The sequence below is a fragment of the Dipteris shenzhenensis genome, chromosome 9 (genome assembly GCF_047967505.1).
Source record: "Dipteris shenzhenensis isolate YYH24624 ecotype China chromosome 9, Dip_SZ_1.0, whole genome shotgun sequence".
NCBI lineage: Eukaryota > Viridiplantae > Streptophyta > Polypodiopsida > Gleicheniales > Dipteridaceae > Dipteris > Dipteris shenzhenensis.
The window spans coordinates 12782790-12795022 of NC_141604.1; the positions used below are offsets into that span (position 1 = coordinate 12782790).

The 12233-nt window shown below is 39.0% G+C and overlaps 1 pseudogene; it reads left to right on the forward strand.

Moving 5' to 3' along the window:
• Positions 1-8229: 8229 nt before the first annotated feature.
• On the forward strand, positions 8230-9638 carry LOC147898216 (uncharacterized; annotated as a pseudogene).
• The last annotated feature ends 2595 nt before the right edge of the window (positions 9639-12233 follow it).

Here is a 12233-nt window from a genome sequence, read left to right on the forward strand (position 1 = left end):
TAGGGCAGACATTTCTACTAGTAGAGAATGGCAGTATTCTTACGGAATTGGGGACACGACCGATGGGAGTGACAGTGGCATTGGTGGTTCAACGCAGGGCCATACTGGTGGAGAATGGTAGTGGTGCCATTCTCTAAAACATCATTCTTCTAGTCCCATCTGATCAATGTATAGGATAGATCATGTGAAGAAGTGCAACTTTGAGTATGCCATTCTCCAACATTGTGTCAATGTCCATGTGAGCTTATCTAGGTTGTGGCCTTGGATTTCCTATAAAACTCTCTTAGTGATATCTTGAAATTCATCTTTGAAATTCCATTCTCTTAGTGATATCTTGATCAATACATATGGCAGAATATAGCCAAAAATGTGAAATTCAACTTTTAAATGCCATTCTCCCACTGCCATAGTGGCCCAAAATGTGTAGGGTAGATTATGGCAAGATATTCTTCTTTTAGATGCCAATCTCCAATTGTAGAGTAACTTCATCTTTGAAATGTATAGGGTAGATAAGGGAAATTCAACTTTCCTCCTATGTAGTGATCATAGTCTCATTTGTGTAGAGATCATATGGATTTCTATCAATCTTTGTGGAGAAAGCCACTAGTGGGAGAATGGCAGTGCCGCCAATCTCAAACCAAGACCTCAAAAATAGCACAAGGAATCCTAAAATTACATGTGCATTGGAACTTTTACCATTATCCTACTACCAATAAAATCAGTGGAATGTCAATCCACATGTTTAGTTTTGGTAGATTGCCACTAGTGGAGAATGGCAGTGATGCTAATGTCATGCAAGGACCTACATAATGGCACTAATATCCTCAAACTCACATGTGGATTGGGACCGGGCACCAGGGCACCATTCTCATATGATGACTGGAATACCCCTCCTAGAATATTAGGGAAAACATTTCTACCAGTGGCAAATGGCACTAAGAAGCCTCAACTCACAATGTGCATTCTTCTTTTTTCCACTGGTGGAGAATGGCAGTGGTGCCATTCTCTAAAACATCATTCTTCTAGTCCCATCTAATCAATTTATAGGATAGATCATGTGAAGAAGTGCAAATTTGAGTATGCCATTCTCCAACATTATGTCAATGTCCATGTGAGCTTATGTAGGTTGTGGCCTTGGAATTCTTATAAGACTCTATCAGTGATATCTTGAAATTCATCTTTGAAATTCCATTCTCTCAGTGATATCTTGATCAATACATATGGCATAATATAGCAAAAAATGTGAAATTTAGCTTTTAAATGCCATTCTCCCACTGCTATAGTGGCCCAAAATGTATAGGGTAGATTATCGCAAGATACTCTTCTTTTAGATGCCGGTATCCTATTGTAGAGTAACTTCATCTTTGAAATGCATAGGGTAGATGAGGAAAATTCAACTTTCCTCCTATGTAGTGATCACAGTCTCTACTGTGTAGAGATCATATGGATTTGTGTCAATCTTTGTGGAGAATGCCACCAGTGGGGGGTGGCAATGGTGCTAATCTCATACCAAGACCTCAAAAATAGCACAAGGAATCCTAAACTCACATGTGCATTAGCACTTTTGCCATTATCCTACTACCAATAAAATGAGTGGAATGTCCATCCACATGTTTAGTTTTGGTAGATTGCCACCAGTGGAGAATGGTAGTGATGCTAATGTCATGCAAGGACCTACATAATGGCACTAATGTCCTCAAACTCACATGTGGATTGGGACCGGGCACCATTCTCCTATGATGACTTGAATACCCCTCCTAGAATATTAGGGAAAACATTTTTACTAGTGGAGAATGGTAGTGGTGCCAATCTCTTATTGGGCCCTAGAAAATGGCACTAAGAAGCCTAAACTCACATGTGCATTCTTCTATGTTGCACCGGTCGAGAATGGCAATGGTGCCATTCTCTAATAGTCCCATCTAATCAATTTATAGGATAGATCATGTGAAGAAGTGCAATTTTGAGTATGCCATTCTCCAACATTGTGTCAATATCCATGTAAGCTTATGTAGGTTGTGGCCTTGGATTTCTAATAAGACTATCTCAGTGATATCTTGAAATTCATCTTTGAAATTCCATTCTCTCAATGATATCTTGATCAATACATAGGGTAGAATATAGCCAAAAATGTGAAATTGAGATTTTAAATGCCATTCTCCCACTGTTATAGTGGCCCAAAATTTATAGGGTAGATTATCACAAGATACTCTTCTTTTAGATGCTAGTGTCCAATTATAGATTAAATTCATCTTTGAAATGTATAGGGTAGATTAGGGGATTTCAACTTTCCTCCTATGTAGTGATCACAGTCTCATTTGTGTAAAGATCATATGGGTTTGTGTTAATCTTTGTGGAGAATGCCACCAGTGGAGAATGGCAAAGGTGCCAATCTCATACCAAGACCTAAAAAATGGCACAAGGAATCCTAAACTCACATGTGCATTGGCACTTTTGCCATTATCCTACTGCAACCAATAAAATTAGTGGAATGTCAATCTACAGGTTTAGCTCGGGGGGGTCACTCTGTATAAACCCTCTATATCACGTGCATTCAAGGCTTATTTTTAAAATCCCTTATTTGTAATTTTTTCATTAATATAACGTACCCCTTTTCTATACAAATCTGTAAAAATTTTCCAAAACTATTCTAAATAGTACCTTATGTATATTTATTTTTGTAAATTTTAGAAATAAAAAATATCCTTCTATTGAACTCATGTGATAGAGTTACATATGATAAGTGACCCCCCCGAGAGGTTTAGTTTGTCTAGACTGCCACCAGTAGACTGCCACCAATGGAGAATGGTAGTGATGCCAATCTCATGCACGCAACTACATAATGACACTGAGATCCTCAAACTCACATGTGGATTGGAATCAGGCACCATTCTCCTATGATCACTGGAATACCACTCCTAGAATACTAGGGTAAACATTTGTACAAGTGGAGAATGGCAATGGTGCCAATCTCTTACTAGGCCCTAGAAAATGGCACTGAGAAGCCTAAACTCACATGTGCATTCTTCTATGTTCCACTAGTGGAGAATGGCAGTGGTGCCATTTTCTAAAACACCATTCCTCTAGTCCCATCTGATCAATGTATATGGTGGATCATGTGAAGAAGTGCAACTTTGAGTATGCCATTCTCCAACATTGTGTTAATGCCCATGTGAGCTTATGGAAATTTTGGCCTAGGATTTTTTATAAGACTCTCCTATTTAGTGGTCATATGGCACAAGTGCCAATCTACATGTGAGTTTGTGGAGATTGCCACCAATGGAGAATGGCAGTGGTGCCAATCTCACTTGGAAAGTAGCACTATGAACCCTAAAATTACATGTAGATTGGAACCTGTGCCATTCTCCTAGTGCCAATATGATCATTGGAATACCATATTGTCATGTGATCACTGCACATTGCTGGACTTGCAAGAAGTGTGAAATTCATCTTTGAAATTTCATTCTCACAGTGATATCTTGAACAATACATATGGCGGAATATAGCCAAAAATGTGAAATTCATCTTTTAAATGCCATTCTCCCACTACTACAGTGGCCCAAAATGTATAGAATAGATTATGGCAAGATGCTCTTCTTTTAGATGCCAGTCTCCAATTATAGAGTAACTTCATCTTTGAAATGTATAGAGTAGATTAGGGAAATTCAACTTTCCTCCTATGTAGTGATGATAGTCTCCGTTGTGTAGAGATCATATGGAATTGTGTCAATCTTTGTGCAGAATGCCACTAGTGGAGAATGGCAGTGGTGCCAATCTCATACCATGACCTGAAAACATGCACAAGGAATCCTAAACTCACATGTGCATTGGCACTTTTGCCATTGTCCTACTGCAGCCAATAAAATTAGTGGAATGTCAATCTATAGGTTTAGTTTGTCTAGATTACCCACTAGTGGAGATTGGCAGTGATGCCAATCTCATGCAAGCACCTACATAATGGCACTGAGATCATCAAACTCACATGTGGATTGGAATCAGACACCATTCTCCTATGATCACTGGAATACCCCTCCTAGAATAGTAGGGTAAACATTCGTACAAGTGGAGAATGGCAGTGGTGCCAATTTCTTATTAGGCACTAGAAAATGGCATTGAGAAGCCTAAACTCACATGTGCATTCTTCTATATAGTGATCACTATCTCCATTATGTAGAGATCATATGGATTTGTGTCAATCTTTGTGGAGAATACCACCAGCAGCCAATAAAATTGGTGGAATGTCAATCTATAGGTTTAGTTTGTCTAGATTACCACTAGTGGAGAATGGCAGTGGTGCCAATCTCATGTAGGCACCTACATAATGACACTGAGATCGTCAAACTCACATGTGGATTGGAATTGGACACCATTCTCCTATGGTCACTGGAATACCCCTCCTAGAATAGTAGGGTAAACATTTGTACAAGTGGAGAATGGCAGTGGTGCCAATCTCTTATTAGGCCCTAGAAAATGGCATTGAGAAGCTTAAACTCACATGTGCATTCTTCTATATAGTGATCACTGTCTCTGTTGTGTAAAAATCATATGGATTTGTGTCAATCTTTGTGGAGAATGCCACCAGTGGAGAATGGCAGTGGTGTTAATCTCATACCAAGACCTAAAAAATGGCACAAGGAATCCTAAACTCACATGTGCATTGGCACTTTTGCCATTATCCTACTACAACCAATAAAATTAGTGGAATGTCAATCTATAAGTTTAGTTTGTCTAGACTGCCACCAGTGGAGAATGGCAGTGATGCCAATCTCATGCAGGCAACTACATAATGACAGATCCTAAAACTCACATGTGGATTGGAATCAAGCACCATTCTCCTATGATCGGTGGAATACCCCTCCTAGAATATTAGGGTAAACATTTGTACAAGTGGAGAATGGCAATGGTGCCAATCTCTTACTAGGCCCTAGAAAATGGCACTGAGAAACCTAAACTCACATGTGCATTCTTCTATGTTCCACCAATGGAGAATGGCAATGGTGCCATTTTCTAAAACACCATTCTTCTAGTCCCATGTGATCAATGTATGCGGTGGATCATGTGAAAGAAGTGCAACTTTGAGTATGCGATTCTCCAACATTGTGTCAATGTCCATGTGAGCTTATGGAGATTGTGGCCTGGGATTTCTTATAAGACTCTCCTATTTAGTGATCATAGTATACCTATGCCATTCTCCTAGTGCCAATATGATAACTGGAATACCATATTGCCATGTGATCACTACACATTGCTGGACTTGCAAGAAGTGTGAAATTCATCTTTGCAATTTCATTCTCTCAATGATATCTTGAACAATACATATGGCAGAATATAGCCAAAAATGTGAAATTCATCTTTTAAATGCCATTCTCCCACTACTATAGTGGCCCAAAATGTATAGGGTAGATTATGGCAAGATACTCTTCTTTTAGATGCTAGTCTCCAATTATAGAGTAACTTCATCTTTGAAATGTATAGAGTAGATTAGGGAAATTCAACTTTCCTCCTATCTAGTGATCATAGTCTCCGTTGTGTAGAGATCATAAGGAATTGTGTCAATTTTTGTGGAGAATGGCAGTGGTGCCAATCACATACCATGACATGAAAACATGCACAAGGAATCCTAAACTCACATGTGCATTGGCACTTTTGCCATTGTCCTACTGCAGCCAATAAAATTAGTGGAATGTCAATCTATAGGTTTAGTTTGTCTAGATTACCCACTAGTGGAGATTGGCAGTGATGCCAATCTCATGCAAGCACCTACATAATGGCACTGAGATCATCAAACTCACATGTGGATTGGAATCAGACACCATTCTCCTATGATCACTGGAATACCCCTCCTAGAATAGTAGGGTAAACATTCGTACAAGTGGAGAATGGCAGTGGTGCCAATTTCTTATTAGGCACTAGAAAATGGCATTGAGAAGCCTAAACTCACATGTGCATTCTTCTATATAGTGATCACTATCTCCATTATGTAGAGATCATATGGATTTGTGTCAATCTTTGTGGAGAATACCACCAGCAACCAATAAAATTGGTGGAATGTCAATCTATAGGTTTAGTTTGTCTAGATTACCACTAGTGGAGAATGGCAGTGGTGCCAATCTCATGCAGGCACCTACATAATGACACTGAGATCGTCAAACTCACATGTGGATTGGAATTGGACACTCCAAGACCATATTGCCATGTGATCACTACACATTGCTGGACTTGCAAGAAGTGTGAAATTCATCTTTGCAATTTCATTCTCTCAATGATATCTTGAACAATACATATGGCAGAATATAGCCAAAAATGTGAAATTCATCTTTTAAATGCCATTCTCCCACTACTATAGTGGCCCAAAATGTATAGGGTAGATTATGGCAAGATACTCTTCTTTTAGATGCTAGTCTCCAATTATAGAGTAACTTCATCTTTGAAATGTATAGAGTAGATTAGGGAAATTCAACTTTCCTCCTATCTAGTGATCATAGTCTCCGTTGTGTAGAGATCATAAGGAATTGTGTCAATTTTTGTGGAGAATGGCAGTGGTGCCAATCACATACCATGACATGAAAACATGCACAAGGAATCCTAAACTCACATGTGCATTGGCACTTTTGCCATTATCCTACTGCAGCCAATAAAATTAGTGGAATGTCAATCTATAGGTCTAGTTTGTCTAGATTACCACTAGTGGAGAATGGCAATGATGCCAATCTCATGCAGGCACCTACATAATGACACTAAGATCATCAAACTCACATGTGGATTGGAATCAGACACCATTCTCCTATGATCACTGGAATACCCCTCCTAGAATAGTAGGGTAAACATTTGTACAAGTGGATAATGGCAATGGTGCCAATCTTTTATTAGGCCCTAGAAAATGGCATTGAGAAGCCTAAACTCACATGTGCATTCTTCTATATAGTGATCACTATCTCCGCTGTGTAGAGATCATATGGATTTGTGTCAATCTTTGTGGAGAATGCCACCAATGGAGAATGGCAGTGGTGCCAATCTCATACCAAGACCTGAAAAATGGCACAAGGAATCCTACACTCACATGTGCATAAGTACTTTTGCCATTATCCTATTGCGGCAACTAAAATTAGTGGAATGTTAGTCTACATGTTTAGTTTGTCAAGATTGCCACGTGTGGAGAATGGCATTGATGCTAATCTCATGTGGGGACCTACATAATGACACTGAGATCCTCAAACTCACATGTGGATTGGAATCAGGCACCATTCTCCTATGATCAGTGGAATACCCCTCCTAGAATACTAGGGTAAACATTTGTACCAGTGGAGAATGGTAGTGGTGCCAATCTCTTATTCGGCCCTAAAAAATGGAATTGAGAAGCCTAAGCTCACATGTGCATTCTTCTATGTTCCACCAGTGGAGAATGGCGTTGGTGCCATTCTCTAAAACACCATTCTTATAGTCCCATCTGATCAATTTATAGGGTACAACAAGTGAACATCAACTTTGACTATGACATTCTCCAACATTATGTCAATGTCCATGTGAATATATGGAAATTGTAGAAACATCCGTATAAGATGTTAAATAGGAAAAAGAAGGAAAATAATGAAAGTAAAACAAGGATGGCCATGAAGACTACCCCCAGGGCTATCCAAAGGGTTACAAGTATTGATTGTTGTAAAGGACATCGCTGTCAAGTTGCTAATCGAGAAATAGTTTTGAATGTGCGACAAGAATACTAGGGTCAATGTTTTGCTGATCACGTGAATCGCATTTACAACAACCTATAAACATCCAAGAGGGTTGAGGGCCATACAACTGGATTGACGTTCTTCATAGGAAACATGAATGTTTGTTGCAAGGCCTAGTACACAATACAAGGAATTCCAAAGATAACCTTCTATAAGTATAAGAATCAATATGATCTTGGAGTGCAAAATGGTATGCATGGAAATAAGGAGATAATACAAAATATAATGAGGCATCTGGACGTTGGGAAAGCTGCCATTCAATTGTTTGTTGAGTATAATGCAGGTAAAATGCCCAATAAAAGTTGTACAATGATGACAGGGGAATGTGAGGCACAAATGGTCATCCCATCCATATACAACCAAGTGGATATTTGGCGAGAAGTCAACAAAACAATGGATAGGTTAAAGTACAAGCCTTTGTCAAGGTCAACATTCAACAGATTATGGAGAATTGTATTCAAATAAGTTACTAAAGAGACGAGCACAAAGTTTGCAGCAAATGTTTTGCAGAAGCCTATATTATGCATGGAGGTTGTCTTCAGAGTTGGACCGAAAGCAAAATCTTTGTATCATTCATGACAAGATGGATCAAATGAAGACTTGCATAACAAGGCTACAACGTATACCAAAATCATTGAATCATATCATGCAACTTCCTGTAGCCTACCATTTGATTGAAAAAGAAATCCTTGCCATCAAACGCACCATTCAAAAGCTGGAACTCTTCATCCTCAACAAAGAGTTCATTGTATGTACAGATAATCGAAACTTCAAGACCTTCTGTACTAGGCATATCGACAGATAGATTGGCCGAGGTAGACTTGCCCACGGGCAAGTCTACCTCGGCCAATCTGTTTAGGGTTTAGGGTTTTAGGGTTTAGGGGTTTGGGTTTTGGGTTTTAGGTTTTGGGATTTTAGTTTTTAGTGTTTAGGATTTAGGGTTTAGGGTTTTTGGTTGTGCAAGTTGCACCAATTTAGTTGTTGGTTTGCAAAGGTTGAGCCACTTCTTTTTGTACTCATTGAGATGGGCAATTGGCATATGGAAACTTCTCTTTATAGTATTGGAAGAATGACCCTAGTGTCACTATTGGTTCATTGTCACTATGTTTGCAAAACCTTGAGAGGTTAGACAAGCACATGAAAGGTGATCTTTCAAACAAGCACGGTAGCAAAAGTTAAGATTTATTCTCTGCATCAATGTCTAGAGATGCATTAGACTGCCACATGCATGACGATGGACTTTCAATAGGAGAACTAAATAAATATGCTATTCGCGCTACAACAAGTTCAAGGATAACTTCATCCAGTAAAGGGTGCAAGCAACTTCCACGAGTACTACTCTTACAGGTAGACAAATGTGGTTTTGTGAATAAAAATAGATACTTTTTTGCATTTTTATCCCTGCTTGTTGCACGTGGAGTCTTTCAAATGATCCAACTAGGGTTCTTGATGGTGGGACATACACATGAGGACATCGATGCATTGTTTAGTAGATTCTCGGAGAAACTAAGAATGAGTTGTACTTTCACGTTAACTCATCTGATGCAATCTTTCAATGAATGCCAAACCTCTCATCCATCCCCATTTGTAATTCAAGAGGTTCCTGATTTTAAAATAAGGGATACTTATGCAAAGGAAAAGAGGCATTAGTGGGTCATTCAAAACCATTGCAGTTTTGGTTTTTCATGCGTGATGGTGATCCAGTGTTCCAATATATGATGCATTCAAAATAAGGTCAATGGAAGCCACTAAAAGTATTCAATTATGGAAACATGATGCAAAAGGTAGAGCAATGCTACCATTAGGAACTCCCAATGATGTTCCTATGAGAACATACTTGAATGATAAAGGTGTTATAATTTGGGGAATCAAGAAGCATGTGGAATATTGGAGATCTCATCTTGGTAGCAACATAGGCAGGGATTCATACTCAAAGTGGATAGCACCTGTCATTCAGTATTGGGAGACATTGATTTCTTGCATGGAGAAGCCCAATGTATAGCATGAGAAACTTAGTCATGACTTTTGGCCAACGAGCCAATGGAAAGATAGCTTGGTTAATGATGGAGTGGACATAGAAGATGGAGAGAAGATGCTGAGACTATGGGATTGGAAGACCTAGAGGACCATTAATGTGGCCCTACATGTAATAAGACAAGAGAAGATGTGAAACAAAGTGATTTCATTTTGGTCATCTCGAGTGATGACATATACCACATTTGGCTACGTGTTGCATTGTCAGATGTGGACATAGAAAAGGCATCCACTAATTATATGAAGGTATTTGTGCAGTATTGGAGTTCTATCCATAGAGGAATATGTAGTGATGCAGTACGATATGCTAATTTTTGGAACAAATATTGGTGATATATGGGGGATGAGGATCACTAGGAGCATGTGGATTTGATAGTATGGGGTTGGAGCACAACAAAAGTTGATTTGATAGTATGGAGTTGGAGCACAATAAAAGTTCCAATAGTATGGAGTTGGAGCACAACAAAAGTTCCAAATAAAAGAAGAGACACCAAATTGTGTAAAAGCCTTGTTATTCTATCATATGCTAGTACCACTACTTAGTACTATATATACATGTGATTGTACTAGTACTATTTACTACTATTTAGTAAATCAATTATCATATGCTATACCTTCTTTAGGTAAGGCTTCCTTGCTTGATCCACTTGCATGTCCTTCACCCAAGATCAAGGGTGCCTTTCTCACTTTTAATTTCAAGGGAAGTGCTTCCACCTCTTTAGCCTTACCTTTTCCTATGACGTGTCGTACTACTACTTCTTGCTGCGGGGGGCCTTCTCGTATGATGAGTGTAACCTCCTAGACTCTAGTTGAGAATTGATCACCCTTATTCTTTGTGCGGATTTCTTCTTGGCGTAAGTCATTGGATTTAGAGCTTTCATCCTCATCATCTCCCTCAGACTCACTACCCTCGTCTTCAACATTTTCCTCACTACCCTCTTCTTTGACATTTTCCTCTTCAAAGAAGGTAGTGCAACTGTAATATGTGTCAAAGAACTCAATCTGATGGGGGGTATCAATGACATTTACATTTCTACCTTGGCATAGCAATTTCTCAACAGCAAAATCCATTTGATACAATGCTACTTCCCACCCATCATTCAGTAAATTCTTTGTCATCTCTAGTATCACATCATGATGCATCGGCTTTCTATAATCCACCATTGCTGCATCAAGCTTAACCTTATTGTCCTCAAAGTAATGAAGCTTGAGAGTCCTTAAAGGAATTTTGATTAGATTGCCATCACCCTTGCATAAGAAGCACATCAAGAAAGGCTGCAAGACTTGAATGGCAGTGCCTTCCAAGATAGTCATATGATTGCATAGGAATATACCATGGTATACTTTTGAAAGTAAATACACAAATGCATATGTCAAACTCGCATACAAGGTATCCATTGAGTCCTCGCGGAAGACAATGCAAGTAACATCCCTATATCTTGCAACGGCGATGTTCAGATCCTTTGCCTCAACCTTATTACTTGGTATGCCTTGCATATTGCTTACAACAACTTTCAAGCATCTATAGAACCGAGTCCTCTTTGCCATGTACTCAGATGTAGGTCTCCTGTCCTTCACTGTTTGTGGCTTTCCACAGCCCACCCATAACTCCCTTGCCTTTATTAGGATCTCAAAAGCAAAAGAGCTTTTTTTCAACCTAAATGGAGCACAATTCAGCCTTTCTGATTATAGAATGTACTTCAAGTCATCGTTAAATATGCATACATGACAAATGACCCATTGAAACTTTTCCATCCACTCAATCTATGGCAAGTTTTCTTTTCTTCCCTCATCAAGGGCAATCCTGCAAGCTTCACAAAAGTGTTGCCCATCAATGGGCTCAAACCTGCATCTTTCCAAGAATCTATTCTTTGCCAGCATGTATCTCTTCTCGATGTTAGCCCCATATCGACTTTGGTATAAAGCCTCTTCATGAACAAAGTTACTCCTTCTAAAGTTCTCAAAAGCATCAAGAAAGTCCACGCGCTTTTGAAATGTGACATCAGGCAATGTAGGATCATCTTCTTGAAGTCTCTTAAATGCCATAGGATGAAGAGTGATATTAGTGGCAACTAGAGTTCTTATTTTCCTCGTATCTTCATACAATTTGTGTGCAAATGTCTTATCTAGGTTTCTTTGATTTGTGAACAGCGAAGCTCGATCAATAAGCATTATGGCCATGCTGAATTGTGAAAATCCCCAAATGTACCCCTCATCCTCTGGAGGATGTAAGTCTGCCACACTTATAGAAAAGTCTGCGAGACTTGTATCTTCTTCTTGCGGATACTTCTGATCATCACTATCCAATTTTTTGTCTGGTTTTAAATAACCTACACTTGAATGATCTACAAGTGGAGTAGTAGTTGCAGTATCCAATGGTGTAGGTACAATTGCAGATACTGTAGTTACTGTCACAGAATTTGTAGTTACTCTTGTCAGAGATACTATAGTTATCGCCACAAATATTGG